We start from the raw sequence: 8,921 nt of genomic DNA, 5'->3' as shown, positions 1-8,921 counted from the left end.
AGAATTAGGATAAATTATTTGATTGATTTATAGTATAATTATAAATAAATTAAATTAATTATAATCCTAAAAGGAAATATAGATTCTAATGTGATTAGAATTTTAAATATACATATATATATATATAATAGAATTAAGAATAAATAGTAATTAGGGCAAAGTACGAAAAAAAAATGCTTGTGGCTTACCTTATTTGCAAATAGAGGTATGTGGTATGTTTTTTTTTTTACAAAACAAGGTATTTAAAATTAAACTTTTAAGTAATTGGTGATAATAAAAGCATTTTTTAATATTTTTTCAATTACATTTATATATTAACAAAATACAGATCCCAAAATCAAATTACAACTGTGTAAAATGAACTTAAATATCAATTTAATTTATAAACTGCCAGATTAGTAAAAAACGTAAAATTCCATCATATATACTATTTATTGTTTCGATTTAGAAAATTGTTTTTTTCGGAGATTATGTTTTGTTGATATGTAAGTATAATTTTTATTAAGATAAAAATGTTTTTGTTTGTAATTAGAACTTAAATGTGTAATTGTAATATATACTTTGTTTTGTAAATAAAACATACCATAGACCTTTATTTGTGAACTTTTAAACCACATGCCTCTGTTTGCAAATTGGGCAAACCACGAGCATTTTTTTCGAACTTTTCCCTAGTAATTATATTTCCTATTTAATTAAGTTAACCTAATGTGATTAGGAGAGTTTTGAAGGACGAATACATCACCAGCTCCGTGACTTGTCCAAAATAGTTGATTGGCTTCATGAACTTTGCAAATGTCTCACGAGCTCCCTAAACTTGCTTATTTTGTATCATCAGTTCCCTAATAACACTACAACAAAAACTACCTATAGAGGCAGTTTTTTTCATGTGTAGGGGCGGTTAAAACCGCCCCTACAAGCTCTAGGGGCGGTTTTGTCAACCGCCCCAAATCCGTCTCCAAAGGGATGCGGAGCTACAGATTACCGATGAAAATAGTCTCCGTCGGGATAGATTTTTTTTTACCGACGGACTTTATAGGGACGGTTTAAACCGCCCCTACACCTTCTTTTAAAATATCTATTTTTTATTCTAGGGGCGGTTTTAACCGCCCCTACTTGTGATATTTTTTTTATACAGGTTTTATATTCCAATTGGTACCTAATAATAATTATGAATTAATTTTAAATAAAGAACTCGTTAAAAAAAAGCATCATATGGATTTAGTACAACAGTTTTATTACATTTTGAGTACATCCGCCTCCACAGAACTAACAAAAAAAAAAAAACAGAGAGAGAGAGAGGTCAAGGTCAAGGTCAAGTTCAAGCTCTATCTCTCAGTATTACACGGTAGCAGATTAAGACATAAAAATTACATAGTTGCCTAATATGTTACAAGCTATCTTGGCTCTATATTTTACATTTGAGCAGCAGCAGCTAGGAAGGATTGAGCATCTCTTTCTTATTGACTGCCCCATCCTTGCAAATCACAATGCTCATCAATTTACATGGCTTTTCATCTTCTAGCATTTGGACTACACTTCTCATTGTTGGTCTTTGTGATGGAAATATGGAAATCTGGCAGTACACATTATTGCAATTCTCAATACCTTGACTACATCTTCCTTGAAAACTTTTGCGATTCTTGAATCCATTATACTAAATACTCTCTTTACACTTCAAGTTGCTACCAACCCAATCCACTATGTCTTTATTCTCTCCAAATTCCGCTTCCATCGGCCTTTGACACTCATTTCCTTTGTGTCATGCTCCTGCTGGATGCCCAACACCTACAAACAAGAAGCACTAGAATTAACTAGAGATGAGGGTTGAAAATACAAATAGAATATCAGGTCCTTGATTTGCAAATAAAGTTTTGCAATTACAACTGTCCAATCATATGCCTCATGAACCACTACCATTGTACACATGATTGAGGAGTCTTGGTTGGAGGTGCAATTCCTGAAATCTATAAATTACTAAAACATGTCAAGGAAGCACAAAGCATAGACCTTTTTGGTAGCCTAATATACAGGTTTCAATGATACAGAAGATTGTCTAAAACAAATGAACTACATGGAAAATATATGTGGAGTGGTATTATAATGGATCACTAGCAAAAGATTTAATATGAGATGATAGTTAAATTGGTCTAAATTACCATCTCTTTCTTCAAGTTGTTGACATCTCATCACATCAAGTGCCAATATGATACCCTCAATAGTCATCACAAATACAGATACGTTAATCGCTAACATTCTCATGCCTGAAGTGCATAGTTTTGACTTGAAATCCATAACTCATCCTGTTGTAAATCCATATCAAAAACTTCAATCTTGGAGTATCTAAAATTACAACAGTTCATAACAAAGAAACACAAACAAATTCAAGGAAAGTGCAAAACACAAAACAAATGAGAAGGAACTTTAAACTCACCTTTGATGTAACAAGAATATGTTTTAACATCATCATAAAATGTCTTACAGCAAGGTTTTATAGTTTAAATGAACAAAAAAGAAAAAAAAACTCCAAAAGCTACAAGCTAGAACTTACAAAATTTCAAGTGGCAGTATGTTATCCTTCACAACTAAGAACAACACATATTTAAACAATTCAATATCTCACTTTCTCTGTTTATTAGTGTTTCCTAATTTTACAAACACTTTGTCCAAAGTCCTTGACAGAAACCCCTTAAAAGCACTTGAAATGTAGCAACTAAACATGACTTCAAACCATCAACCATTTCAGGATTACCAGCATAAAATACCAATGGTGATCTAATCTCAAAGCAACCAATCCTAATTACTACTATATCAATGGTGATCTACAAGTCCATTCCAAATCTGTGTAACCAGCAAACTATATGGCAATGCCTCTTTAGGAAGAAAATTACGAGAAAATTTTATTTGGAAAACAAAAGAGAATCTCAAAAAAAGTAATTGCAACTATTCATTACAAATAAAGAAGCACATAGAATATATACCTTTAGCCTGTGATCACCGCCTACAAACTTGACTCCCAGAATGTGCTCTTCATCGTTGAGGAGTTCGAGCCTCTCTATACTAGTGGTAGCAGGGAGTCCAGATTTGACATTCACTTCCCTAACACTTCCAATCCCAAGCTCTCCATTCATGATGCACCTACTCATGAATGGTTTGTATCTCTGTGGCTGATTGAATCGCCTAACCAGTGGCCATACCTAATCCAAAAGAATTAAGAACTCAGAATTAAGAACTCGGTTGGTTGATCAGAACTTAGAAATGAAAACTATCCGTGTAAACCATTGAAAACAGAAATCTGGTCATTCCAGAAGCAGTTCAGCACAAAAGAATAAATTAAAAATTGGTTATAAGAAATCAAAGCATAAAAATACAAAAATCAAGGAGAATAAAAAAAACTGAAACCAAACAAAATCCAGCAATCGATCTGGATTCCTCCATTGACACAAAGAAGAGAGTCAAACACAACGAACTAAACCACCTAGATGGATCCAAGAGAAGCTAGAACTTACAAAGGCGAGTAGTCCTCAGCCGTGACCGAGAAGGAGCATTTCGCCTGCGATTCTCTCTTGCATTTGTTATCACAAGGGATTAGAAAAGTAGAAAAAACATAAAAATCGTTTTCTGTATAAACAAATCTCAATTAGCAAACTCATCCAAATTTCTAGAGAGAAAGAATGGTCGATGAACCAGACGGAGGAAAGAGGATCATAGGGAAGAAAGAGAAGGAGGAAGCTCTGTTTTTCGTAAGCGGTTTTAATGGGATCCAGATGGCAGATAAAACAAATTAATGGGCTTTTCTCTAGTGACGATTTATGGATCCGCCCTTTTACACTACATGGATAAATTTCAGTGAAGCCCATTTAGGCGGTTTATCTTGCAGCTGCTATGAAAGGGCCGGTAAAGCCCACTTTTCTTGTAGTGTAACTTGTCCATAAAAGTAGATTAGCTCCTTGAACTTTGCAAGTATCTCACAAACTCTCCAAATCGAGTATTTTGTAACAACTAAATATAAAAACAATAATACTAACTCTGGATCCTCATCCATTCAATCACTCAAGCATGAAATACGAACTCTTATAATAGGTTGAAAGGTAGAAGCAAAAAAATTACATCTCGAATAGATGAAGACGTATGTTTAGAATTTTTTTTTTGAATAAATCTGGCATCTGAGAAGTGTGAAGCCGGACATCCCAACTAGGTCGGCACCCCCGGACAAAACACGAACCCAGAGCCGCTATCATTAAATAGACAGATTGTTACTATACCAATGAAGCTAATCCAAATCGAGTATGCTTAGAATTTAGGTTTAATAAGTTTTTGTATTTAGTTGTTACAGAATAATCAAATTTAGGGAGTTGGTGAGACACTTGCAAAGTTCAGGAAGCTAATCCACTTTTATGGACAATTTTAGGGAGCTGGTGATATGGGATATTTGTATATTTAGCGAGTTGGTGAGACACTTGCAACATTCAGGGAGCCGATCTACTATTTTGGACAAGTGTAGGAAGATGATAATGTATTAGGCCACTTATTAAATAATTAACCAGATGTGATTATGAGTGTAATTAAATGAATAAAAACCCTATAAATACTCTATAGGTATTTCGGCCACTAATGAAATTGGACCAATATCTCCCTAATTTTCAACATAATTATTTCTCTCGTTTCGTCCATTTCTTTCTTAGTTCGTGTGGATACTTTAGAGACATTTTCTTCATGATCGCTAAATATGGTTGATCTGGTACTTTGAAAAGATTGAGTTGATATAGTTTGTTGAAAAGATTAAAAGCTAATCGAGGGCACCTCGTTTGCAACACTATATAGATTTTTAATAAGATATTTACGTTCAATCTATTTATGATATGAAATAACGATTAACCAATTCTATGACATATGGAAATAGAAAAGTTTTTGTTTTCGGTTGTGCCTATGCATGTTCTATTTCCTAACAAGAAATTTCAACCCATCAGTGTAATTTGTGCAACTTGAATTATATATTTTAAATAACAACTTTGGCTTTCACAAGCACGACAAAGGGAAATTGTGTACTTTTTGTGGAATAAACAGTCGCACATTTCAGATCAGCCATCTTACAAAGGGAAATTGTGGACTTAAATACAAAAACAAACGAAAACTTTCACACTTTCCATAAAAACATGTATGCAAATTTGTGTGTGAGCATCAGCTAAGTAATGCATATTAGTGTGTAGATTGTTACTATACCAATGAAGAAATTAAATTATCTTACGTTGAGTCTATATATATCCAGTTGGACACCAGTTGGAATGGACACACTAGTGGAAAAATGGCCCTTAGTGTCACTTTATTAGCAACGGTTTCTATAAATAACCGATTCTAAAGGCCGTTTGGGTTGGTTGTTTCAAATAATGGACTCCAATGATGCCTTATTGGTGACGGTTATTACAAATCACTGACGCCAAAAACAATGTGTCCTCATCCCACTTGTATAAATCCACTTTTTGATAACTAAATAATAAATCAAATACCTAGAAAGTATACCGGCATCTCGATGGATTAAAAGTTTTTGATAACTAACGATCTCCCTCTTGATTCAAAGTTCTAAAAAAAAAATAAAAAGTTTTGCATGAAGCACACCATCTCTCCATAATCAATACTTTGTTGATGCACTTTCTCACCAAAATCATCATGGAGAACCATCTCTCCATAATTAATAGTTGTTGATGCACTCTCTCAGCGGCTTTTGCTTCTTCTTCATCCTCATCTTCTGAAATCTCCTTCTCAACTGTCTTCTTAATCTAGAGACATGTCAACTTCCTCAACATTGTTTTTTTCATCATTAATTCATCCTTACTTGATTTCTATTTTTTATTATTGATTTTGTTGTTGGTTCTTCTTTTAAACTATAAACAACAAGCCTATATAAAAGCGAATAAAAAAATAGACAAATATAATATTTAGTAACTACTAATCAAATCAGTAACTATTAACTATATTAATTTTAGTAATTATTTATTATATATTAATTTTAGTAACCTACTAATTAAAATATATTAAATATTTTTTCATAAATACTAAATCAAAATAACTAACTATAAAACTTTGAATCAAACCTAGTACTCACTTCCAATACTTGTGCTCATTTTTATGGTATCCGTCCCGGCAAATTATCCACCTACATAACTGCTGCTCTCTGCTTTACTTTTAATAAAACCCAAATCTCTTAGGTAATGTATTTAATTTATACCTTTATTCTATTTTTGGCTTTGTGTATTATTAATTTGAAATGACATTGTTTGTTTATCAATATATGGAATTACTGATCAGGAATTCAGCGACAGAAAGTTTCGTTGGAAAAGACTAAATTGTGATTGTCTTTTACCGACAGATTATCGAGAGAAATTCAGTTTAACACCTTCCTTGTAAGTGTTTGAACAGAGATACTAGACACAGTTTAAACCGCTAGTAGAAAGGTGTCCCTATAAAAACATTACCCCGTCTGTAAAAAATAGCAACGATTGTATTAACAACACTTTTCTGTCGGTTGTAAAAACCATCGGTAATATTTGTAGGGGCAGTTATAACTGCCGCTAAAGTAGAAAAATTCCGATGGTAAAGGACCTTTTTTTGTAGTGTGGTTTGCCATTGATACAGTTGCGTTCACATGGACCTTGATGACCACGTAAATTTGGTCATTCACCGTTAGATCTAGGCAGATTAAAATCCTAAGGTGGAGATTCAAAACATCCTAAGGCTTATGTCAAACCCGACCCAAAATAAGATCAGATAAGACGGTGAGACATTACCACTGACTTATTATATAAACCAGTAGCAATATCTCTCAATTAAGGAGAAAAATCAAATCAAAAACCAAATTCTGGTTTAAAGCTAAAATGAATAACATATATCGTTTCCAGCTTAACTTTGTCATACGGAGTCCGATTAAGGCGATTCAAAAACTCCTGGAAACATAAGATAAAAATAAAGAACTTTCATTTAGGACTCCATGACAGATTCGGCCTATATCTGGTCGAAAGATGCATCACAAGATTCAAGTACGAATCTGATTTTCCAGCATCACCTATATAGACAAGTTATGACTTACTCATAACCCATATCACAGTATTCCACAAATTCTCAACTTCAGCTAATTATATATAGATGTAGACAGTACAAACCAAACAAAAGGACACTGCCAAAAACAAGTTCTTCTAGTGTCCGTATACTATCCACATATATGTACATGAACAAAATGGATGCAATACCCTAGAGACGACTTGCACCTCGTAGCTGTAACCGAACCTCGCCCTAGGATCGAGTACCCCTCTCGGTACCTTGCACTTCCTCGCCTAAAACAAAACAATAAAAACATTTGGAAAACATGAGATAAAAATCTCAATAAGAAACTATCAGCTATAAAAATCAACTTTACTTAATATAACTACATATATATACATTTATAAAGGATTTAATCAAAACCTTGTAAAATATACTCCAAACTAAAGTTTATAATAGGATCAAGGTATTAAACCAAAAACCAAAAATATATAATCTTGTATCCATTCTTGAGTTCATCCCCTTATAATTCAAATCACAATTCACAACATATACGAGACGTCTCTTAACATTGCCTATCCCATATGGTCTTACCCAACACTTCTCTGCCATACCCAATAGGTCTTCAGACTGTGTACACAGGCCATATTTCTCACTAAATATGGTCTTTGAAAATTAAATCCACCATACCGGACTACTCTCAATGGATACCAAACATTTAAGTCCATATATAGATATAGATTGAAACCAAATATATATATGTATATATGTATATACTTCACTTGATCATAATCAAGTTCACAAGTGTTCAATTCTCCAAAATATCAATCGTTAATCAAATAAAATTCCAACAGTAATCAACCAACGAAACCTCAAATCAATATAACCTAGTAAAAGCTGTAATTCATATTTAAACATAGTCAATAGTTCATTTGAACTATAATTTCGCAAGATTGTGAAAAACCTCAATTTTATAAAATTCCAGCATAACCCTAAAATATCAATTTCTGAAAATTCTTTGATTATATATATATATCTATATACATAAAACTCAAAATATAGGTGATAGTGACTTACCTTGACTGCTAATTGAAGAAAACAACTCGTTCAATTCGCCTCTAAATCCTGTCTAAGACGTTTTCCCTCCAAACGCTTCCGAAACTCAAAAACTCTTCGGTTAGGATTTAGATCTATGCCTAAGGATGCTATAGTTTAAAGTTCAAGTGATTTGGACGGTCGAATCTCCGTAAATCAAAGAAACGGTGGAGAAACGGTCGAAGAACGGTTTGATAATAATGAAAGAAAAAGAAACAGAAGAAAAGAAAAGAAAGAAATAAGATGATGATGATCGTAGCTCCTGGAACCATTGGGATTTATATCCCAAATTTGACAAATATCTATTTTGATCCTCCATCTTTATATAATCTTTTAATAATTACCCTAAACTTTTAATTTGCACATCAACCCATCAAATTAACTCCAAATTTTTCCTATAACACCAAATAAAAATCACATACCCCATAATAATAATATATATTAATATCTAGGTATAAAGTTTAGACATTTGAACACGGACGTGACAATCCTCCCCACCTTAAGAAATTTCGTCCACGAAATTGTACTTACCCGTCTAGGTGAATAAATGGGGATATTGTTGTCTCATATCCTCCTCTCTTTCCCAGGTTGCTTCCTCACGAGAGTGTCTGTGCCACATAACTTTAACAAGTGGTATGGTTTTGTTCCTGAGGACTTTCTGTTCTCTAGCTAGGATAGCTACTGGTTCCTATTTATAGGACAAGTCTTCAGACAATTCAATTGGCTGCTCTTGAATGATGTGATTCGGATCACTCCTATACCTCCGTAGCATTGAAACATGGAATACATTATGT

The 8,921-nt window shown here is 33.2% G+C and overlaps 1 long non-coding RNA gene across 2 annotated transcripts; it reads right to left on the bottom strand.

Annotated features, from left to right (window-relative positions):
* Positions 1 to 1,195: 1,195 nt before the first annotated feature.
* Positions 1,196 to 3,759, bottom strand: LOC136231171 (uncharacterized). Of its 2 annotated transcripts, XR_010689714.1 has the most exons (4): positions 3,507 to 3,759; positions 2,979 to 3,194; positions 2,157 to 2,300; positions 1,196 to 1,785 (listed from the first exon to the last, which is right to left on the bottom strand). It is a non-coding gene; the product is annotated as an uncharacterized lncRNA (long non-coding RNA). The 2 variants fall into 2 exon arrangements; XR_010689715.1 differs by lacking the exon at positions 2,157 to 2,300 and having other exon boundaries at positions 3,507 to 3,757.
* Positions 3,760 to 8,921: the final 5,162 nt, after the last annotated feature.

Source organism: Euphorbia lathyris, chromosome 5, assembly GCF_963576675.1.
Source record: "Euphorbia lathyris chromosome 5, ddEupLath1.1, whole genome shotgun sequence".
NCBI classification, from domain to species: Eukaryota; Viridiplantae; Streptophyta; class Magnoliopsida; order Malpighiales; family Euphorbiaceae; genus Euphorbia; species Euphorbia lathyris.
This window is presented reverse-complemented; position numbering and strand designations above follow the sequence as displayed.